Source organism: Malaya genurostris, chromosome 2, assembly GCF_030247185.1.
Source record: "Malaya genurostris strain Urasoe2022 chromosome 2, Malgen_1.1, whole genome shotgun sequence".
Taxonomy (NCBI): Eukaryota; Metazoa; Arthropoda; class Insecta; order Diptera; family Culicidae; genus Malaya; species Malaya genurostris.
In genome coordinates, this window is record NC_080571.1 from 281816225 (window position 1) to 281842210 (window position 25986).

Sequence of the window (25986 nt, forward strand, 5' to 3'; positions counted from 1 at the left end):
AGCAACCATCGGGTGTCCCGATAAGATAATCACGATACCGGTGATTCGACGGGCTTTGTTTGGTTTTGTCATTCTACCCCGTCAAGTACCCGATGGGCTTAGGTTTATCAGCAGTGCACGGTGTCGGTGTTTGATCAAATGATAGGTAATTTATAATTTCGCTGATATCGATGATAGACAACTTATTTAATGTTAGAATTAAAAACTTTGAGTCGGAGTTTTCAATATTTTTTGTGTCAATATTTTGCTTCATTTTGATTTGATTTTCGAAGTTTTAGTAACACAAATATCATTGTTCTTTAATTGATTCAATTTTTTTTTAATTTTAAACTTTTGATCAGTTTTCGAACAAAATGTATCCATCATTATCGTAAAATACTGATACAATCACTCCAACTTTTATTTGGTTTTCCATTAGGAGATTGATAACGATGTTCCCAGTCTACTGATACGTATATTATGATGGAGTGAGTACTACACTCTTAGAAAAAATTTAAAAAAAAACACATGACGTCATGAAAAATTTTAGATTCTGTTTCGATGTCAAATTTAGAAGAATTTGTATTTGTGTGTATGTTTACGCGATTTCTTTTCAAACCACCTTTTAGGTAACAATCGAGGGTTCGTAAATCGAGTAATGACGTAAAAAAAATTACGTTATTGGAATTTATTCCGCTTAGTGGTGTAATGATATATTTCTTATCTCACTCATAGTCTGATTCTTGAGACAATACAAAAAAGTTTGCTTTTGCTTCAACTGGTATAAATTCTAGAATGAAAAACATGTCAAATCGTACAGTGGGGAAAAAATGATCAATAATTATACTCGAAAATTTAATTGAAATCTATGTAAATATTTTCAAACATTGACCCAATTCACTTTTGTCACTTGACCCTGGTAGCCTCAATTTCGATCCTGAATATTCAACAATTTCGATACTAAATATCAACAAAACAACATCGGATTTGTATTCAGCTGGATATTTCACTTGAAAACCCTGTTTTGATCCACCTAGTAGTGTAATGATGCCTTTCTTGTATTACTCATATTCCCAAAATAGAATATTTTTGCTACCAACATATACTGCCCATACTCGCGTATCAGTCCCATATGGGTTTTGAACACTTTTGAGTTAGTCCAACGGATAACGACTATTTTTACCCTACAAATAATAATTTGGGGTTAGTTCAGTAGATTTTGAAAAAAAATATCAAGTCGGGTTTGTCCCATATGGAAAGTACTCGCATATCTGTCCCACGCATTAAAAATCACGTTTTAGTAACTTAAAAAATTTACAGGTTGCATTAATTTTTTCTGACCACTGTACAAATATTGAGCGCTGGCAATTCATACAAAAAATTAAATAATGTAAGATAAACTATTTTTGAATCGATAGCCGGTACGATAATTCTTCCTGGATATGTTGCGTTTCGATATCACTTTCAAAATCGCTGATTTAAAATAAACTCACTTTTCAATTAAGGACACATTTTCGTCTCAAGATTTACAGTTCGTCATGTTTCTGAATATTTACTAATCGAATCGTCTTAAAATATGACCACTGTTTCGAACAATTACACCACTATTGAATGCTGGATGACTTCATAGTTAGTAATGCCCACTTGTCACTTGTTTAATTAACAATTAAAAATTACCCGCAAGCAATAAAAGTCTTCAAAAGTATGAGATGAAAGTTTTTCACTTAGTTCACTTGATTGCGCTTTGTTTTCATCTCATTTGGTTTCGCAAAGTTGCCAAGTTTTCTCATAATGTTACAAAAAATTGGTTTTTCTCCTTCAAATTATCATCAACAAGCATTTTTTTGATATCTGTGACATTAGTTTTATTATATTATTGATATTTATATTTCAATGAAACTGTTTCGGCTTCGAATATTACCAGAAAAACCTGTTTCAATCTACCTAGTAGTGTAATGATGCCTTTCTCATGTATAATACTGTGGTATTCTATTCAAAATTTTTTCTTCGATTTTTGAAAGAAACCAAGAGATTGTTTGTGCATTACCTAGTAGGGTAAGGGCTCCCTATTTCATCTCATTTGTAAGGACGTCGCCTTCAAACCCCGATTTAGCCACTAAAATCACTGTAACTATTTCATATTACTGCTTCATTCGCCTTGCTCGACGTTGAAAATTGATTCACATTTCTTGAAAATTCAACTAATATTTATAAAACAGCTAAAAACACTAATGATGTTTTCACTACTCTGCTCGTAATTTCATCTCAATGGATTTTTATCCATCCTATCGTTGATCTTTTATTCATCCTATAAATTAGCAATGGCGACAGCAATCAAAACAAAATATTCCACTATTACACTCTCACCCGCATTCGCATGGCTGCCAGATGGCTGACTAAACGCTGCCAGCTGAAAAAATATGGCTGGCAGACATTCTGGTGACCGACTGCCTCACCGCTTCCAGATATACAACTCAAACGATACAACCGTACCCACCAGGATTTTTCCACATTATTATTATTGGTAAAAAATTTACTCGTTGAATTATCTAATTAATGGAGCAATGACTTACGGAGATCTAAAGAACTATCTTTTAACATCATTTTATTAGTGAAAACAGATAGAACAGATATAGACTTTCTATGCAAAGTAATACATATTTTCTATGAAAATACCTGGCATCTCTGTGCACAGCCGATGTAACACACACACACACTTCACTGCGTTATGTTGGCGTATAGCGGAATGAAACCAGTGCTACTAGATTTGCCACAATGGTTATTTCATTAGTATTTAACACTTTCTTTCTGGTAATATTCGAAGCAGAAACAGTTTTATTGAAATATTAATATCAATAATATAATTAAACTAATGTCACGGATACCAAAAACATACTTTTTGATGAGATTTTGAAGAAGAAAAACAATTTTTGTTTTGTAACATTATGAGATAACTTGGCAACTTTGCGAAACCAAATGAGATGAAAACAAAGCGCAGTCAAGAGAACAAAATGAAAAACTTTCATCTCATATTTTTGAAGACTTTTATTGCTTGTCGGGTAAATTTTGAAGTTTTTAATCGTTAACTAAACAAGTGGCAAGTGAACATAACTAATTATGAAGTCATCCAGCCTTCAATGGTAGTGTAATTGTGCGAAATAGTGATCATGTTTTGAGACGAATCGATTAGTAGATATTCAGAAACATGACGAACTGTAAATCTTTAGACGAAAATGTATCCTAAATTGAAAAGTGAGTTTATTTTATATGAAAAAAACGATCACCGAAGAATTTAAAACCATTTCTTTCAATAGGAAAGTGTGACAATAGCTTTTCAAATCATTTTAAAACATTTCACAGTTTGGTTCAGGTAGGTTGTAAAATATTATTCATGTTCAAAGTTATGAGGTGAAGAGATGAGATGGAAATAGGAGCTCAGATGAAATAGGGAGCCGTTGCCCTATAACATACAGAATGAAACAATACTTTGCTCGCGTAGATTATTCTTAAGAAATCGAAGTGGGTTCATTATTATATGCACTTTCGGCACCGAAACCCGACGTACAAACTCTACTAGCTTTTATTCAAATTTTGAAGATTTTATACAATTTTGCCATCGCACTCTAAATGACGATTTAAATGTTTGTTGTATTCGAAAATAAGCAGTAATTTTTTGTAGGACCATGAAACCGTTCGTTTAAACCTAAGATTGGGAATAAGGGTTTTGAGCCCAGTTTACAACATTTTTTACGGTTTTGTTCCGCCAGTTTAAGTGACGGTGTACAATATTCAACACACTTTACCCTATAACCTCTGAACCGGAAGTTGGATCCGGATGAAATTCAGGAATTCCGTATGAGACCAGGAGACCTTTCATTTGAATCAAAGTTTGTGGAAATCGGTCAAACCATCCCTGAGAAAAGTGAGTGAGATCCATTTTGGTATATATGACCACTATTTCCGGTGCTTCCGGAACCGGATATCGGGAACCAGGGTAGCCGTAAAAGGTTTGTTTAGTTGCTTACTGATAACGACTATCGATTTGTGTAGTTTTGAAACCAGCTTAGAAAATTTTTAACGTCTTTTGTTCCGTCGGTTCTAACGTTTTTTGTTTCGCCGGTTTAAGTGACGGTGTACAATATTGAACACACTTTACCCTATAACTCCGTAACCGGATGAAATTCAGGAATTCCGTATGGGACCATGAGACCTTTTATTTAAATCTAAGTTTGTCAAAATCGGTTCAGCCATCTCCGAGAAAACCTAGTGAGATTATTTGATACACACACACACAGACATTGTTCAGCTCGATGAACTGAGTCGAATGGTATATGACACTTGGCCCTCCGAGCCAATTTATACTAGTCGGTTTTTCAAGTGATTGCATAACCTTTCTATGTGAGAAAGGCAAAACGTGTTGTATACTAATGAAATAAGTATTGTGGTAAATCTAGTAGCAATGGTTTCTTTCCGCTATATGTCAACATTACCCTGTTAAGTATGTGTGTTTCATTGGCTGTGAACAGAGATGCCAGATATTTTCATAGAATGATATGTATTGCTTTGCTCTAAAAGTCTATATCTGCTCTATCTGTTTTCACTAATAAAATGATATTGAAAGATAATGCTTCATATCTCCGTAAGTCATTTTCATTTTAACATGTGATTTGTCTGTTGATAAATAAACTTTTAAAGAATCACGGCAATCAAATACTAATAGATACTCAGAGAGAAAAGTCTAATTTTTTACTTCTTACTTTTTATGAACCTGTACAAATCTGTATTATGTTTAGGAAACCTGTATACAATCTGTGGTCTGATTTAAATCAGTTTGCGAAAGCAAAAATCTATATAATACAGATAAATCTGTATAAATGGCATCTCTGGCTCTGCATGTTGTTTTTAGAAGGACTAAAATGCCTAAATAGTAACAATCCCTTTTTGTATTTTTTTTCAAGTTCGCCAATTAAACTCCACAGTAAAACTTTAAATTTAAAACGAAAACCTCCCAAAAATTTTTTAACTTCGAAATAATTCCAAAATGGTTCCTAATCTATCGTGTGTTGTCTTATAGTTGGCATTAGGCCCTTTTTAGAAGAAATCTGATATTTTGAACCTGAGAGTGTAATAGTGCAATGTCTTGTTTTGATTGCTGTCGCCATTGCTAATAAATAGGATGAATAAAGGACCAACGATAGGATTAATAAAAATCATGTGAGATGAAATTAGGAGCAGAGTAGTGAACATATCAGAAGTGTTTTTAGCTGATTTTTTGAATATTATTTTGATTAGGAATGTGAATCAATTCTCCATATGGAGCAAGCCGAATTGAGCAGAAATATAAAAACCCTTCTTAATCCACCTAGTGGTGTGAAAATGCCTTTCTCTTTCTTCAAAGCAGTCTTATGAATTTTTCAACATTTTATGACATAATTTCTGACACTAATTTTGGCTCATTTTTGACACCAATAATTTCAGATTGATTCGAGTGGTTCACAAGAGCATGCTTCAGTGTTTATGTCACATACTCGGTATCGTTTTTTCAATCAAGCACTTGGCATTTACGTTGCCTATTTATTTGAGAAGAGTGATGCTAATCTAAAAAAAATTTCTAAAGTTTGAGCGAATTCTATACCTATTTTATATATATATATATATATATATATATATATATATATATATATATATATATATATATATATATATATATATATATATATATATATATATATATATATATATATATAAAAAAGGTAAAACCCTTCTTACCCACTTAGTGGAATTTTCATAGATCTTGAAAAATTCCCATAGGGAAATTTCCGAAAAATGCCAAAAGGCTCAAAATTGCATGAAACGTCGAGATTTAGTGTCATCTCGAAAAATTTTGAAAAAATCGACTTTTTGGGACTAATATCAAAATTTTGGTTACGTCACTTATACAATCATATCTCCGGAACCAAAAGTCACAGCCATGTAATCTTTGAACTTGATCAATGGCCCGACAGTAGATTTCAAACGAGCCCAAGTTTATTAGAATCGGTTCAGCCATCTCTGAGAAAACTGAGCGCGTTCAAATATCTTCGAAAAGTGCACACACATACACACACACACAGACATTTTCCGATCTCATCGAACTGAGTCGAATGGTATATAACACTATGGGTCTCCGAGGCTCCGTTCGAAAGTCGGTTTTTCCAGCAATTCTAGTACCTTTCTATAGAGAAAGGCAAAAATACATAGTGATTTTAGTGACTAAATCAGGTTTTCAAGGTAACGTCCTTACAAATGAGATGAAATAGGGAGCCCTTACCCTATTTGGTCATCAACTAACCAAAACTGTCCAATTCAAGAATTATACAGCTATTTGAATGTATTCTGAATTTTGAATATTTCTGTGGCATGTATAAAATAATGCCCCTGAAAATGAAATTTTCATACCTATCACTCTGTAATTCCGGAACCGGTAGTTGTATCCGAATGAAATTTTATAAAGTTATATGGGGTTATAAGACCTTTCATTTGAACCTACCTGAAAAATCGATTTAGATCATCGTTTTTAGATCATTTTGCAAATTTTATGCCGCAAATCCCGAACCGGAAGTCGGATCCAGATGAAATTCAGTAGCAACCTAAGGGACCAAGAGACCTTTCATTTGAATCTAAGTTTGTGAAAATCGGTCTAGCCGTCTCCGAGAAAATCGAGAGCACATTTTCGTTACATTCACACATACAAACGCACAAATACACATACACATACATAGCAACACACACGCACAGACATTTGCTCAGTTCGTCGAGCTGAGTCGAATGGTACATGACATTCGGCCCTCCGGTCCTCGGTTAAAAAATCGGTTTTCACAGTCATTCCATAGCCTTTCTATATAAGAGAAAGGGAAAACACTCACCTGATAAGGAGTGTATCGAAAAGTAGTTAGCAACATTGATTATTGAATAAAAAATCGAAAAAAAAACATATTTTGACATCAGTTTTCGATATATTGTAGAAAAATTACGTTTTCATGCATTTCACTGATTATATTGAAGAAAATCCTAGTATCTGTGAAACGCTCGCACTTTGGACTTGACATTCTTCATTACATTCTGCACAGTTACTTTTGTGACTATCCTGGTGGCAGCTGTGAAGTTTTTTTAACTCCTGCATGTTTTGGGACACTGTACCTTCCTTCCGAAAGTGCCGCTTGACAATTGCCCAATACCTTTCAATTGGCCGAAGATCCGGGCAGTTCGGTGGGTTGATGTCCTTTTCCACGAATTGTACATTAATTTTTGAGTAACGGAGTTGGCGTAGTGGGCTGAAGCCAAATCCGGCCAGAAGAGAGGAGGAGCCTTATACTTTCTGTACAGTGGCAGCATTCTCTTCTTCAAACATTCTTCCTCGTGCACCTTGGCGTTAATTGTGCCCTTCGTGAAGAAAATCGACGATCGCAAACCACAGGTACAAATTGCTTGCCAGACCAACACCTTCTGTCCAAACTTTTCCATCGCCACCGTGGTGTCAGCGTCGTCCAGGTCCTGGTACACCGATTTCGTATAATATTGCGGTCCGGGCAGCGCTCGAGAGTCTTCCTTGGCGTAGGTTTCGTCATCGATCAGGATGCATCCGTCTTTATTCTGTAGAATTCGGTTATACAGTTTTCGCGCTCTTGTTTTGGCCTGAACTTGTTGTACCAGGGACTTTTTCGGCACCTTCTGTTTATTGTACGTTTCCAGGGAGCTCCGAACTTTGATCCGTCGAATCATCCCGATGCTGGTGTTGAACTGCTTGGCCAAATCCCGCATCGATGGGTTTTTCCTGATGTACTCAACCACTTTTAAGTCCCGGCCGGGCTGGCTGGGACCCGTTTTCCTACCGGATCGGGGCAAATCCTTCATGGAAAGGGTCTTACCGAACTTCTCGATAATATTTTGCAATTTCGTTGTACATGACACCACTTTCTGAGCACCAAGTGTGCAGAATTTTCTTCCGCGTTTCCGGATCAATTCGACTCATCATTGAAACGATAAACCGTACCGAAGCCAATCGATTGCTCACACTGAAAGAATTTACCGGCCACAAGCTGAATGGTTTTTGCTTCATCCGATCCCCATAACGATTTTCAGATGGTTTTTATAAGTCGGCCATTCAATTTCCCCTCTGTCAAAAACAAATTGATTTGTATTAAAATCATTGAAAATTTGTTTGAAGCACATACACTTATAAATTAAATGAATCCAAAATGTAGATGATTTTCGTTTCAAAATTAATCATCACAGCAGCCATATAGGAAATACTATTCATTTTGTAGTGCGTATGATGTTCGTACATATAATCGCATACCATAAACCGAATGAATTTAATCTACACCAATCGACGGATGATATTAAGGAGATTTTCATGTAGTTTTATGTATTACGGAGTCCTTATAATGCGAATGAAATTAAGATGAATTAATATTGAAATTATACAGCTGGAAATGAAAATAAATTAAAATGCAAATGACCTACAATTAAAAAAAGTTTTAATTATTCTCCACTTGCATTTTCAAGCATTTCTATGACAGTTGATTTTTTTTACAATTGCATTGGAGTTCAATGAGTATGAATAAGAACTGGTCAAAGTGTCGAAAAGGTGTCGCAGTATATGGATATTTTTTCAAAATCGATGAACTGATATGTAAGTGCTCCTAACAAAGGTGGAAATGATCAGATTTGATCAGAAAAATATGATGAAAAATGTCCCACACACTTTCGTCAACCAAGATGTTGGAACGGATTTTGTCGTATACTATTGCTTACAAAAATTGATAAGATTATTTGCAAGAGTGTTTTGAGCTGGAACTGCAGGATGCCTAATAAAACTATGAAATATTGTACGAATAATTAAGTTTGGGCAATTTCAATTTATTTTATTGAAATAGTAACAAAGTCATAAAAAAAGTTAATTTCATGAATATAATTGGTTGAAGCTGCAATTTGTTTTCCTTTAATGGATTTAGATTTTTTTGAAAACATTTTCACGGAATTCATAAAAACAATAATATTGAAAGAAGAAGATACAAATAACACTGAAGATAAAAATCATTTATTTAACAAAAATAAAATCATATATATTCAAATTTAAATTTGGTTTATTTTCGCATACGTGTTATTATAATTATAATTAATATATTTTAAGCCGATCAGCACTATCACCCGATTCATCTGGAAGGCTTTGCTTCTAACCATTACGACGACAGTTTTTTCAAGTTTTGATCTACTTTTTGAAGTTGGTCCTATTTTTGTTGTTGATAAAACGGTTCATAATAATCGAATGATTTATTGCCGAATTTATGTAAATCCACTTACACTGATTACACCAGAAATTACCGAGCGTGCTATTTTTCTTTGAAATAAATTCCGAACTGTAAAACATGTCGCAACATTGGTCGTATGTATGCGAATTAAAGAGAGTTTCTTCTGGCTTCTTGCCCTTGACTAAAATAACTGAAAGACAATTGGTTGAATAGTTGATAATGTCTCAAGAAACATACCTTCCCACTCCATGGTAGTAAAAATAATATATTTAGTGAGGCACTCTGCTTTAGTTTGAAGGTGCCGAAAGCAAGGTTTTCACATATACCGCTTAGACACCTGAGACAATGTTGCAGAGAAACCATAAGATTTATTGTTACATATTCATTGAAACTTTTCCATTTAACATAAGTAGACATTTAAATATTCTGTATAAACTATGCTGGAGTCGGTTGAGTTATCGTACTAATTTTCGTCAGGGTATTCAATGGATTGTACACAAACTTTTTACAATGAAGTGTGCAGGTTGTTAAGTATCGTAACAATTAAAAGCTTAATTTTGCCTCTCAACAATTTTTCGGAAAAGAATCAAGTGTACAGTTTGAATATATGCACCATTTAGCAGCAGAAACCAACATAAGAAAAATATATTGCACAGTGAAAAATATATTTTGTCATCAAAATACAATAAATTGTATTTAACCGAATAGTTCCGATTGCGAATCACTTATTTCCGCTGTGGAATTGGTTTGTCAAATGAAAAATACAATGGTTTATTAATATAAGAAAATGTAAGAAACCTTTAAAGTTGAAAGAATCAATTTCATATAAAATATCGTTTGCTGTGAGATACACGACTTTTCCGTTTCCATTCAAATGCAAATTATATTACTGTTGAAAACCTTTATAACCTTTCCAAACGATTTCACAATGAATTCATTTAAGCACCCAGAAATGTTAAATTTGGATAAAGTAAACACGATTCGATTTATTTTTGTTATTTGTTATCTGTAAAAGTAATGATTTTAAAATAAATTTCCACGATTATTTAAAATAATATTTTAATTTACAATAAAATTGATTGATAGTAAGAACATGATTGACTTGTACACTAAAAATCTCCAGCAAAATATGCAGATGAACAAGTTTTGCGTTGCAATATAGTTACAGAGATTTGTTGGTTTCCATCTCCATAGCAATCCTGGAAAAAAGACGCTTGTAAAAAGAAAAAAAGTCAGATTTGATCCATTCCAAGAGTAGATCCCTGGTAGAATGAAAACTTTCTTGTCAAATTTTGATCATGTTTCATTCTACTGATTAAATCTGAGTTTTTTTTCTTTGAAAAGCGTCGTCATTCATTCCGATTCAGTTCTTTGGCTTGATTTTCTATTAAACATAAGGGTCGGAGGTCGGAGCAAGTCTCCTCTTATCAAACTGATTGTTTAAGATAGAAGATACAATTAAATATAATTGATCCGATATACGGATTCAAAAAGATTTTGAATTTATTAAATTAAATAAAGCAGAAATTGCCCTTACATTAAGTGAGTTCTAAGTCTACTACAGACTCTTACTTCACTGAATACTCACCAAAGTACTCTGACACCAGGTTTTCCAATATTCCCATCGAGCACCATTCTTAATCACTGATTTCGTATCACCACCACAATATGTATTAAATAAAAACCTTAATAATATAACTTCGATTAAAAAACGCGTTTTGTTTACATTCTGTCATTGACTTTTCTGACAAGTTATCCAAAAATATTTTAACAATTGGAGGAAACGCACTGATAATTAGTAATACAATCATGCTATGTTATTTTTCCTTCAACATTCATCAAAGTTTCATTCAAATTTCGAAAGAAGAAATTCTTCTGTGTTCGATTGTATGAAACACTGCAAAATGAAAATAATACATGCATGGAAAGATTTTTGTTACGGGAATATCATATAACAAATTCATTTCGATTTTATCAATTTTACATACAATTGTAATACAATTCCATATATTTATGCCAACCATATAAATGATGGAAGAAAATCAGAAGAAATGCGTATCAAAATCATTTTTCGCTCATCATAAAATTATTCGAACAGTTCAATAATTCATTATTAGGAATAAACTCTTCTCAGGGATTAAATGACAATGGGTAACATACATTCAGTCTGATTCACGATGATTAACACACAGCTCACTAACATTTCAAACGTAACTGACAGTCATACAATATATGAATGGTAATCACACATATAAGAAGTAAAACTCACTGACTATTGATCATATGATCATGCAGATTGTTCTATCATTCAATAGTCGGAATTCTCAGTTATTTATCGCATTGAATGAAGTTTCATTCAAAATGCGGCTGGCGTTTTCTTTCAGTGCAGCTGTTATTGACATGTAAACAAACATGTCACCGCAAAACACGCTGCAAAAAATTAATCCATTTCAGAGTAGTAACTGTTTGAATGTTGCTAACTACTTATCGATACACTCCTTATTATTCATCTCTTTGGAAATGGCTACTTTTAAGCAGACAATGGACAATGCGATAATGTTGTAATGCACCTACCGATGACAAGTAATTTGCTTCATTAATTCAGTCGCTACAATCAATTCACAACTTTACCACCTTCTACCCTAATGTTGATGCCAGTAAATTTTGTCGAGACGCATCGGTCCAATCATCGGCCCGAGTATCATACCGATTAAGAACGACATCGACCCGATCTAAGCGCCCGGAATAGTCGAAATAATTTAATCTAAACAGATCGGCTGAAAAGTTCGTATCGTTTCTATGACAGGGCGCCACTAGAATTAAATCCATACCATTTTCAGTTAGTACCAACCTTCAAAAGATACGTGTATAAATTTGACAGCTGTCTGATTATTAGTTTGTGAGATATTGCATTTTGAGTGAAGCTACTTTTGTTATTGTGAATGGAAATGGAAAAAAAAGGAATTTCGTGTGTTGATGAAACACTACTTTTTGATGAAAAAAAGTGCCGCCGATACCAAAAAATGGCTTGATGAGTGTTAACCAGACTCTGCACCGGGCGAAGCAACAATTCGTAAGTGGTTTGCAAAATTTCGTACTGGTCATATGAGCACCGAAGACGATGAACGCAGTGGACGTCCAAAAGAGGCTGTTACCGATGAAACTTGAAAAAAATCCACAAAATGATTTTCAATGACCGTAAAGTGAAATTGATCGAGATAGCTGACACCCTGAAGATATCAAAGGAACGTGTTGGACATATTAATCACGAATATTTGGATATGAAAAAGCTTTGTGCAAAATGGGTGCCGCGTGAGCTCACAATCGATCAAAAACAACAACGAATTGATGATTCTGAGCAGTGTTTGGAGCTGTTACATCGAAATAAAACCGATTTTTTTCGTCGATATATAACAATGGACGAAACATGGATCCATCACTTCACTCAGGAGTCCAATCGACAGTCAGCTGAGTGGACTGCACGCGATGAATCGAACCCAAAGCGTGGAAAGACTCAACAATCGGCCGGTAAGGTTATGGCGTCTGTATTTTGGGATTCGCATGGTATAATTTTCATCGACTACCTTGAAAAGGGAAAAACTATCAACAGTGACTATTATATAGCGTTATTAGTGCGTTTGAAGGACGAAATTTAAAAAAAACGGCCTCATTTGAAGAAGAAAAAAGTTTTGTTTCATCAAGACAATGCACCGTGTCACAAGTCGATGAAAACCATGCTGAAATTGAACGAATTGGGCTTCGAATTGCTCCCTCATCCACCGTATTCTCCAGATTTGGCCCCCAGTGACTTTTTCCTGTTCTCAGACCTCAAGAGAATGCTCGCTGGTAAAAAATTTAGAAGCAATGAAGAGGTAATCGCTGAAACTGAGGCCTATTTTGAGGTAAAGGACAAATCGTACTACAAAAATGGTATCGAAAAGTTGGAAGATCGCTATAATCGCTGTATCGCCTCTGATGGCAATTATGTTGAATAATAAAAACGAACTTTTCAGCCGAACTGTTAATAATGGTAAGTTTAATTTCGAAGTCAAGAAAGATCAATAAAGTAGGGGTGTCGAATCACGACCGTAGCAGTTCAATTGGAATCGTTGGCAGCGTATCATGTTGGATCCTTTTTGAGCACTTCCTTTTCTTCGGGGGCATAAGCAAAGACACTGCGTTTTGGCAAAAGTCAAAACTCAAAAAAGATTTCCCGATGTCCATTATGATATATTCTTAGTTCCAATAACGATTCAGGGAGTTCCGTACTGTCAAACGCTATTGAGAATCGCTAACAGAAAATATATCGTCTTCGACTATTTTATTTATTCGATCGACTACCCGTAACTCTTACAACTCTTCCGGGCATTAGCGGTATAATAGTAGTAACTTTTCATTATGCAGCTGCATCTAATCTCCATTCAACTCCAAGGTGCAGAGTTTATCATCGGTCTCTCGTAAGCCGACTACGAGCTCGCGACAACTATTTATGATTGTCATCGTGTCGCTACATTCATAAAAATTACTTTTTATTTCAATCGTATTTTCTCCAGTCAGTCGGCCGCTTGGTCGGTGGACAGCGGAGGCATTTTTTTTTTAAGTTGACGATTGCTGCTAACACTGTGCAGTGAGTGTGTTCGAGAAAATATAACTTTCAGGCTTTGGGTCATAACAGAAAAAAATGCGTATGTTTCTTACCCTGGAAAACCGGAACTGCTGGGCGGGGCAGTCACTGGAAGAATTCACGGCGAAAGGGAAGCTGTTTGCTGGATGACCGCGCTCCCAATATTATAAATATAATTTTATGTGCATAATAATTGTACCAAGTGCACCATAAAAATGAATATATTGCAAATACCCACTTTCCGGGCGGGGGCTACGCGGGGGACACAGAAATACTGTTATTGAAGAGAATGGGACACGAAAATAGCTACATCACTCAAATTAATTTCTTGTGAATTTTTAATCTGGCCATTTGCACTCAGCCGCTTCTCAGTGGCACTTCGTACGGGCCAAACAGGCGCAAAAACAGTCAGCGGTCGGTTATTACCGGAGTCGGTGGGTGTCCGCTGAATCGAACCTGCACCGAACGGAAGCGGGAAGCTTGCGTGTGACCGATGGGGGAGTGGGCACGGTCTTTGTACATTTCAGATGTATCACCTCATTTGCGGGTTGTCATCTTTTTCCTTCTCTCCCGATGGTCGGTCGTTTCGCAGTACTGCCAATCCGTCGGACGACGAGTGTGATTCGTCGGAGCGATTTCGTAAATTATGGAAATTTATCACTGGATTCATTAATGGAAATCAGTATTTTTCGAATGAATTATTAGCCAATTTGTGCGATATCTTGCTGTTTCGGAAGACTACGGATATCGTTTAAAAGAAAATATTGATATTGAGATAAAATTGGAATGTTTGCGACAGATACGATTCCTTAATGAAAGTATCATTTCAATAAAACGAAGCTGTCATTGTAATACATAACGATTTCCTAAGATGGCACCAGCCGATCACCGACACCAAAGGATTTTTAGAGTCAGTGAATTCAAAGCACTTGAGATGCAATTTTTCTAAATACGAATCAATGTCAGGTGAAGGAGAAGACTACCTTAAAGATTTACTGATGCTTATTTTGGTATCCTACATACGAACAAAAAATGTCTTGCAATTACAGATTACAATTTTAGGAAAACAGCCTTTGTTGCAAATCGCAAAAGCAGTTTTCTGTACAAAAAGCTAACTCTTTGCGTTACATTACTGTTGTGGAATTTGACCTTTCTGTTTCAACAGACTTCGCAACCGATTCTTGGCGTACAGAATCATTGCCTGGCTAGTACAACGTTCCTATTGGCACTAAAAATTCTTCCTGGCTTGAACATACGACAGCTGGCTTGTAAGACCAGCCCTTTAAGTATTGAACCGTCAACTCGGGATTAGAACAACAGTTGTGCTGTTCTTAAATAGTTCTAAAACACGGCACTTGTATTTTAACTTTATTAAAACATTTAGTCACTATTTGAACTTGTTCCTTTTATCAACATAAAACACCGCTGTTCAATTGTGATTTTAAAAATTAATATCAATAATTTGCTGATTCAACCAAAATGATTCTCGTAATAAATAATAATTTAAATGAAAAAAATGTAACATGAAAATATTTTTATCAAACAAGCAAACGTTTGCTTTGAGATACATAATTTTTCGTTACTTTCAAATGCAAAGTCTGCTACTTTTAAAACGCAATTTTATTTCTTTGTATTATTCTTCAGATATATTTTCAGAAAAAAAAATAAATGGGTTTAAAATTTTCATACATTTATTTTTTGGTGTCAAATTATAAATGTATTGATACATCTTTTTATCACAATCATTCTTTATCGTTTAGAGCTCCAAGCAGTTTATTTTTTTTATTCATACATGAACATGAGTAGAGTTGAAACCAAATTTTTGGATTCGACCTAACCGAGAAAAGCAGCATCATTGGTTGGAATCAGTATCGATCCGACTTGCGCTCGATGCGATTCGATAATGCCGTAGAGGAGGTTGCTTGTGCGCATTAGCCAATGGACATTTTACGGGTTTACTTTATGTGCCGTTCGCCTCCCATGAACGGCAATGATTTTCAATGAGAGTTTGCGTAAAAAAAACCGTTCCCACATAATTCAAATCAGTATCGAACCAATTTACACTCTTCATGACGATTAATGTACTAACACATGGATCAATAAGTCCCGAGACTAACAATGGAAACAACATTTTTTTTGCAAAATTTTTTTTATTCATCAACATAATCACCTTTTAGGGCGATACAATGGTTCCAACGTTTTTCCAATTTTTCAATACCATGTTTATAACAAAATTTATCTTTCACTTCAAAATAAGATTCAGTTTCAGCGATGACCTCCTCATTTGAGCCAAATCTTTTTCCCTGGAGCATTTTTTTTAAGATCATCCGACTTGTGGCAGGGTGCATTTTGTTCCATCGAAAGCAATCGCGGCACCCACTTGGAAAAAACCTTTTTCATGCTCAATTTTTCATGAAGGATAGTAAATACACTTCCATATGATATCTGTGTCATCTCAGCAATCTCACGGAGCTTCACTTTACGATCTTTCATTATAATTTTTGTCACTTTACTCACATTTTCCGGTGTAACGGCTTCCACAGGTCTACCCGAGCGTTCCGCGTCATTTGTGTCGGTACGACCACGTTTAAACTTGGCGAACCACCGACAAATCGTTGCTTTTGATGGACAAGAGTCCGGATAACATTTTTCAATCCATTGTTTCGCTTGCACGGTGTTTTTACCCATTAAAAAACAATGTTTTATCAAAACACGAAACTCGTTTTTTTCCATTTTTTAAACAAACCACAAAACGACTTTTCTCCAACCTCGATAACTCAGCTGTTTCTGGTCGGATCGACTTAAAATTTTGACCCGTTTCAAGCAAAGGTTAGTACTGTAGAAAGACGTGGTTACTGGTTTACTACGAGCGCCATCTCTGCCATGTGTTACATTGAAAATAAAATGGTAATATTTATATTATCATTAGTGATATTTTATTTCAGCACTCAAATCATAGACAACACAGCAAACTGAACGCAGCACCACCATTTACTTTCTCTAGTTATCGCCTATTATGGACTAATAAACAGTATTCAGATAAAACTATAAACCAACTTTTAATAAATTGCTAATAATATCGTTACACCATTAGCCACCCAGTGCTGGGGCGCTACCGGCGGGCAGGGCGGTATTATCATCATTATCATCAGTATGTATGTACGTTCACATATAAAGGAAGGAAGTACCGGCGAATCCCATTGCAACACGCCAAGCCAGCGTAAAGCTTTGGAAAATGAGACGAAACTGCATCGGTAATGGCTCTTTATGCTAAGTTGCCCCAAGCCCTGATGTCCCGGTTCCGAAGTAGACAGACAGGGGAAGGAAGGTAGGTAGACTGGTAGGGGACGAGTCGGCACTGTTGGTTACTTTGCATTCGGCCAAACACGGAGTTCCTCTCTCTCTCTCTTTCTCTCGCCCTTTGCCGGTACCATTTCGTAGAGCTTCGGTCTGCTGATGGCCACCGGTAGCGTGTTATTGGATCGTCATTGGTGCCAAGGGAACCGTGATCGGGTCGGTGGTTTGAAATTAAATGTCTCTTCGTTACAACCGCATGTCATGTTTTGTGGCTTGGAAGTTACCCTTTCAGTCTACTATTGATACTGTTGATGACGACCAGTGAAGTGGTCTGTTGAATGTAACATTAATCTGGAAGAAAAATGTAGCTACTCGTGTTGTGCGAAAACCGCAAAACCACTTGATTTTCTGTTTATCTCCTAGAACAAACCGCACGGGATTGGCTCTTTATTTATTTATGTTTGTAGTGGTTCCCAGTTCTTTGTTACAGTTCCTAAAACTTTTTCGATGATTTAGGATAGACTGTTGGCACTCGCTCGTCGTCTAGACAGCGGGGTTTTCCCTCAAAGGCTTCGATTTTCCACCCCAAGAGATTTATGGAGTGAATCCTTCTAGGAGAAATCGAAAACGAGTTAGAAAGTTAGTATTCTTATCCGTCCCCAGACAACCGTCTACTCATCCTTAATACTTCAGACAAAATGGGACACAAAAGATAACAGCCACGGTAAGCGGTCCTACATTCGCCAGCTGATAACTGTTTTTTTTGTGAGTTAGTGGACAATGTTCATGTTGCTCTCGCCCGGAATTCACCCACACATGTTGCGAGAAAAGTGACATAAATCACCGTTACGGCCCAATGAATCGTCTCCTTAGTTTTTTTTTTCGTTCGCGTTTTAGAAACTAGAGACGTCACGAGCACTGAACAGTGTCACACATGGTTGGCATCCGGTTCCGAGTAATTTATCTGGCAGAATCAACTCTGAGAATTTGCACAATTGCTCGACCAGTGGCCCCAAATCGGTCCGGTGTTGGTTTTTGCAGAAAAGGTTCAATCATCTGATTACTAAGTCTCTTCCGAGAACATTGCAAGAATTGCTTTCATCGCTAATTTTATATCTGATGCCATGGAATTGCTGATTTACTGACGTTGGCGTTCCGGAAACATGTTCAGTAGTGTAGTATTAGAAAACTACAAATAACTCAAATTTTTAAAATGTTCAATATGAACTAGCATTAAGGTAAAATTCAATGCCAAAATAAGGCGCCCAAAAATACAACCGCTTGAATTGAACGTATGAATTCCGATGAAACCCTCAACGAGTGAACATGTTGTATCGTGTTAGTGCGGTGAAAAGTTGAGTATTTCGCGAGAAAGAAAGGATTTTCATCCGTACTTTGGCGACTCCACGTTGTCATGCAGCGAGGTTTTCACTTGCAGTCCAGTGAAAAGAAAGTCCATTGGACTATAAACGAAAATTAATATATGGCAATATAGCCATAGTTGCCGTGCCATCAATCGGTGTCATCTCAAGTGAGTTGACGCATAGAAATACGGAATATTTGTAGTAATTGAGCGCAGTGGGCTTACAAAACGTTTTTGTTCGATCGTAAAACAGGCACTAACTATGTATGGTTATAAACCATGAATTTGTGGCTTTAAAAATGTTTTACTCTTCACCAAACGGAGCCAGGGTTAATTTAAAAACTACAAGGATCAGCCCCATGTGGTTGTTCGAGCCATTGATGTGGAACAAGGCAACCAAAATTTCTAATGATCTACAATCAAACAGTTCAATCAATCGTCACACTTTTGAAACCGCAATAGCACGAGAGTCTGCCTAGATTGATCTTGATTAGGAACCAACACCGAACATTGTTTGTCTTGATTTGTATTTGTTTTATAGCCGAAGAAATTACATCAATATCCCAAATGTATGCAATTATATAATTGTACATACTTGCGATACGGATTTTGATATAGCTTCTCTTCGTCATGTTTGTGTTCAAGTGTTGTATGCAAGCAGTGATTTTTATAGCGTTAAGCTTCTCTACCATTCTGCGGTTTCGGTTGAAGCGATAAACTTCTTCTCATTAGCAATCGATTTCATCTTATATAAATTAGAAATTAATCTTACGCACTCAACATTTACCCTGAGGTAGCTGTCAATTTCTCAGGCGAAACATGGAATTTCATCCGAGCTTGCCTGACACAAGATCAGAGCATACCAATTAAAGCTTCAAATCTTTCTATGGCACTTTTTGTCTTGCTGTCTAGCAACAACCTACCTCTAGCATGCTACGCGTAGGACTGAAACGTTAGCTATAATTTTGCTTCTATTGATAGATTCGTGTGCTTCCAACAGCTTCGCTTTTGCATCGATTGACCAATCAGAGCTATGCTTTCCCTTTGATATATTGCTTACCCCTTCAAAACCGTCGTCTATGGCAGGGAAATCCGATATGCCGGAGATTTCTAGCAGACAAAATAGGACAATGCTCGCTACTAATCAAAATTTCAATCATTTATAATTGAAAATACGTGGCTTGATACAATTCAAATGATGAAATAATATTAATAATTGATACAAAATATACTGAGCTGTAAGTGTTTAAAACCTGACCACATTTTTACGTGTATTTTTCCTTGAGTTTCTAATTGGCACCCCTATGAAAATGAAAATGAAGATGTGTTCCACATAAGATAAAAGGCATATCTTGATGAGTAACCTTTTTTCTGTCAAAATTTTAAACGTCTCTAATTTAGCCATAAGTTTACTTTCAGTAGATTCAGAAACATTTAACTTAAACACGTATTGCAACGTCATTTTAGTATTTTGATAGTACACCATTGAAAAATTAGTTTGAATCGATCGATGTTTTCACGAGCCAATCCCGGTATGCCATGATGACGTCATCGTCTTGATTCCTTTAACCAGACCGACGGTTTATCGACCAACTTTCTTCTAACAGTAAACTTTTTTAAAAGATTACATTCTTGAGAATGATGTTTCGTATAAATGAGAATTGAATTTTTTTACCAGAGCAGTTTGGATTTCGTCACGAATATTCAACTACTCATCAACTTGTAAGAGTAACGAACATGATAAAAGCAAAGAAATCTTTTTCGTTATCCACTGGAATTTCTCTTCTAGACAAAGAAAAAAAGCATTCGACAGTGTTTCGTACAAAGGTTTAATAGCAAAAATGTCTGATTTCCAGTTTCCTATTTATTTGATCAAAATGATTCAAAATTATTTAACTGATCGTACTCTTCAGGTTAGCTATCAGAATTGTAAATCTGAATTCGGGTAGTACGAGCCGGTGTTCCGCAGGGTTCGAGCGTAGCTCCAATCTTGTATAATATTTTCACTTCTGATTTTCCAATTCTACCCGTTGGTTGTCAGAAATCGCCATTCTGTGACGACACAAGTCTGTTAGCCACAGGTAGAAATTTAAGAGTGATCTGCAGTCGCCTACAAAGAAGCTTAAATATTTTAAGTGATTATCTGTCAAAATGGAAAATTATACCAAATGCTGCAGAAAGCGCAATTAATTGTCTTTAATCACATTCTCAAATTGAATGGCTTGGAATTGGCATGGTCTGATCTAGCAAAATACTTAGCTTTAACGTATGACAAAAAACTCACTTTCATGGATCACATTGATGAAATCCAGGCAATGTGTAATAAATATATTAATTGTTTTTTATCCTCTTATAAACAGAAATTCTAAGCTCTGTTTAAGGAATAAATTATTTATTTATAAACAAATTTTTCGACCAGCCATGCTTTATGCAGTACCAATTTGGCCAAGTTGTTGGTAAACCAGCAAGAAAATACTTCAAAGGATTCAGAATAAAATTCTGAAAATGATTTTGAAGCGTCCACAAATTTAGAACCATTAGATGTAATGTCACATAATATTATAAGCAAATCCGACAAAATCGATGCAATCTTCAATTGAATCGATTCGCTCTCTGTATCAGATAGTAAGTTAGTATATAAGTTCTTTTTTCCTATTACACAATACAAGCATGTTCACAATTTGCCCTACACAAAAATCACGGAATTGTGGAAGTAATGATGTCTTAAACTAAACCAAACATGAGTTTCTAATAGGGCTGAAAAATCACCACTTGTGGCTGAACACTTAATTCGAATCTTAATAATTTAATTTTAACTCATAATAATCATGAATGAATGAATAATGTATTGTGAAAAAAGACCTACGGTATCGTTTGTTACTCCACTTCTCGCATTCAATAGTAGTTCTTCTTTGGTATATGGAGGCTTTGTGTTATTTTCGTTTGAATTTTCGCTCAAAATGGAATCTATATAAATATATGCTCTGTCACATTTTTCTGTTCAGTAAACGCCTGCCTTCAAGCTGAGCGTTTGGATGAAATATTTGCTGTGACATCCGCTCGATGAATTGTGAACTGCTTGGTTTCCTGTAAGAGGGTAGGTCAAATATGTCCAGCATGTTCTCCTTAGCTGCTCATCATGTTTATTTGAGTGGGTGTTCATTGAACTGCAGTTTGCTTTTATTTTTTATTTTTGCAGGTGAACGTGGGTGTTACTACTGATGTTGTTGTAATAACAAAGTAGGCTTGGAGTTACCATATTTTTAATCGATAGTAACCGGAAGATTTGTTAATTAATTTATACTATTTAACAACCAATAAATTCGAAAACGTTGAACTCCAACGTGTATAGCAAGAGTATGTATTATTTATAATAAGTACTTTTAATATTTTTTTTTGATAAGCAACTTTAAATTTTTTTTCCGAGCACATCAATTAGCTTGATGTCAAAGGATGTTAAAAATAACTTCGGTTTGTCGAAACTGAATATTACCGTTACCATTACGACATCGATTTAACGAGTACGTTCCGAAAAGTGATCATTTCGGTTATTTCAAATCCCAAAATATAGAGCTCCAATTCGTCAGTATTGTTCCAAGCAGCGCTGGAAACGATCCCTTCACACGACAGTTTAAAATGAAATTCCTAAGTTGGTTCCTAATGTCGTTTTCGCTTAAGAAAACTGAAACTGATCCAGAGTGGTTTCGTCAATCAACCACTTTTCACAAAATTGAGTTGGGTTCGCACTCAGCAACGGGGATGTGAACAAACCCGATATAAAAATCAGGTTCGAAACTGACTCAATTTTCAGTTCAACAACGTTGAAATCAGGTTCGAAACTGGCTTCAAACAAACTGTTTGACAGCAGTTAGGGTGGAAACTGTGTTAGGGTTGACATCAACCAAAAACGACATAAGACTAAATGTTTGTTACCCTGTTACCGATACCCTACATCCAAACATCTTCTCTGTCCATCAAACATTATTGACTGTCTGTATTGACTCGCTTTGTACCTATTCTCCCGCTCAAGCACTGAGTAGGAAAGAGTATATATAACCGATTGTCACCTTCTTCACTGGTGCCAGTTGCTGGCTGGACATCATTATACTATTCATACACGACAACGATTTTTTTGTCAGTCATTTTTATCATATTGTTTGAGACCTAATTTCAAATTGATGACATTTCAATAACAAATTATCATGCATTGAAGTATTCTACGTTATACTTTAGCCTAAAACCTGTAGAAATCTAAAAGTTTTCATCAGTTCAAATGAATTTTTCTGACAATCAAATTTTCAGTGTCAATCCAATTGAATCATAAAGGTCATACATTTGAAATATATTTAATGTTAAATTGATGGAATTTATATGTAATATATATATATATATATATATATATATAGATTGTAATATGATTCCACTCAAATAAAATTTCAAAGTGTCGAATGCAATTTAAGTGTCGAGTCACATGCGGCGAAATTAAGTGTGAAACACTTCGACCAAACGTGTCGATTTTTATCAGTGTAGTGGTGATAGTCTTACTAGTATTGGACGATGAATGTAACGAAAGAACGATAGTCATATCTGGTTATAAACGTTCCCGAAGAAATTTAAAACGACGTTATTAGTGACTGTTTTCATCTTGTTAGTGTTCCATGAAATAGTCAAATTCCATACCATTATTGTCAAAACCAATAAAAAATCGCGGGTTAGGGTAGTCAAATTAAATTTTTTTTAATTTTCAAACATGAATTGAATGGAAAAGGAAATGAATATTAAACGAAAATCACAACATTTAAACATTCATTAGATGCATAGGGTTGTCAAAAAGCGAAATTTTTCGATTTTTGTAAAAATGTAAAACAAAATAGAAATCAAAATTTACTATATTCATGTACTTTTAAAGTGAATAGAGTTATAAACCTGCGAAAATTTACTACTTTCGAAAAAGTTTTATTTCAATGAAAAGTAAAGTCAATATTCCTAGAAATTTCCTAGAATCTATAATTCCAAGGTTTATAGGGTAGTCAACCAACGAAAATTCACAATTTTTGAAAAAATGTAGAGCATTAATTGAATGAAAAGACGAGTCAATAGAGGTATAATTTTTTTTCGATTTATGCCACTTTAAAGTGCATAGGGTTGTGAAACAGCAAAAATTAACGACATCTGAAATAAACCAAATATAACAAACAAATTCCTATTTACCTAATAATCGGGGGTTCGTTAACCGAATCATGACGTAAAAAAAGTGTACGTAATTTGGAATTTATTACTTAAAATAAGTTGACGTTATATGGAATTTTCAAAGTAAAAATGTGTATATTATGAGCATTGTTAAATATAATATTATGAATATATTTGGAACGAAAATGATCAGCCAATTATGGTTGTTTATTGATTTATTTTCGGTGAGAAAAAAATCAACAAACAACAATATTTGAACAAAGTTGCGGTAACTAGAACAAACCATGAAAATGATCTGTATATGCCACAAAAGAATGTTCTAAGTCGTTTTAATTTCCCAGACGGCGACTTCCGTTTCATCGATATTTTTTACAAATTATTCCAAAATGGATATTTTTCGAACGGGTTTGATGAGCAGAAGTCGGAAAATGATGTTTGAAGTTACTTCAATATCCAAGATGGCGACTTCCGGTTTATCGATATTGATTACAAACCATCACAGTAAGGGTATTTTTCGAACGGATTTGATGATTTTGATATTTTTGAATAGATCGAACTCGTTCAATATTCTCTGGTATCCAGACAGTCTGGACGTGGCCCAGAGGTTTTATTCAGCTCACATAATTTGTTTTACAAAATTATTCACCCGCTGTTTCAGATTATAACACGAAGACACCGGCATTTTCGGCTTTAATTCCAAATGTTTTTTTTAAATTCACGAAAAGATGTAACGTACGACTGATTCTTCAAAAACAAACTAATGGTAAGTAATGGACAAACTATCGTTATGTCTTGAGAACATTTCACTCGATAGTGTAAATAATGCTATAACGAATAAAACATCTACTGCTTCCAATAGCTTACCATAGTCATCCATTTGCTAGCAATTTCGATTGAGTAACTTCCATTTTGGCTGGTTTCCCAGTCAGCAGTAGAACCATCTTTCTAATCTCACTTAATGTATGTTTTCATTTCTCAAAGCACATATATTTCACGTCTAGACACATTCTGCCAAACGCTTTATCATTTACGGTTTTAGTTCTGCCGTCTTCTCAAAGACCCTAGTCTCGAAATGGCACTCCGACTCGGGGCGTTTATAATGTGACTTGATTTGTTTATCTGCATCAAAGAAGTTCTTCAAACGATCCACGCAATCACACACACACACACAGAAAATACACATCTCAACTCGACTGCCAGTCGACTCTTCATTCATTTGCACTGAGTACGCATTTGTACTGTCACTTCGCAGCACTTTCCCACCCTCCTGGATTCTGGATCCTGATTTTTATTTGACCCCCACCACAACCCGGCCCGACACAATCGATGCACGCCACATAATAATGGCCCTAGTTTCGACGGAAAAGAAATTAGCGTGTCTGAGCTCTATTTGCTTCACTTCGAACTTGCTGGTAAACGGTTCGGTTGCATCGTAGAGGTTAAATCTTTCAGCACGCCATCCATGGTCCTGGTGCGACGCGGGAGTGCTTTATCTCATCAATTCAATTAACCACAGTTTCGTTTAATAAGCGCGCTCTCGTTCCGTTAGATCCTTTCTTTCGTTCGGGCTGTCATAGTTAAAATAACCTTTTTAATTACCGATAGTGGCTGCAGAAGGCCGGGGATTCCGACGAAGCAGAATTGTTGTTGACTTTTGAGCTTCTTTTGTTCGAACGATGTCTGCGGCACTGAATTCACTCCCCCGATATGATATCGGAAAAGTGTCTGCCTGAGTCTGTCAGAGTGTTTTCGTATGTGATGAAGACGATGTCTGGATGTGTCATAAATTGAGTCGGCTAGGTCGTTAGGAGTGGCTTCGGGAGATGCAGATATGTGCGCTAATGTTTAATCGGTTCTTCTGCTTCTGCCGATCTTGTTCAAATGTGGATTGTAATTTTGTACGATGAACACCGAAAAAGTCAGAAAATCACCCGCGGTGGAGATGTTAATTGTGTCGTTCTCTGGTGGCTGTGGAGGAAAATTTACTGCAATTAGGTTCGCGATTAAGGCATGAACAGTAAATTGCATTTGCAGCTTAGGTGAGTGCTAATTTCTGTCACTTTATGAACCCAGGCAAATTCGGTATTGGAGCGGAGAAGAAAACTGAGCCGAGGAAATTAAATTGCACCTAATTGCAGAAAAAAAAATTTACTCTGGGTAATTACGCTTAACATATATTTTAGGCGGCAATTATATGTGAGATATGTGGCCTCACATATTCGGTTGCTATCTAGGATACA

At 35.6% G+C, this 25986-nt stretch overlaps 1 protein-coding gene across 1 annotated transcript in view; it reads left to right on the forward strand.

Moving 5' to 3' along the window:
• Positions 1 to 25986, forward strand: part of LOC131430309 (follicle-stimulating hormone receptor) — a 406919-nt gene that overhangs the window by 205584 nt on the left and 175349 nt on the right. The gene's annotated exons all lie outside the window — the stretch shown is intronic.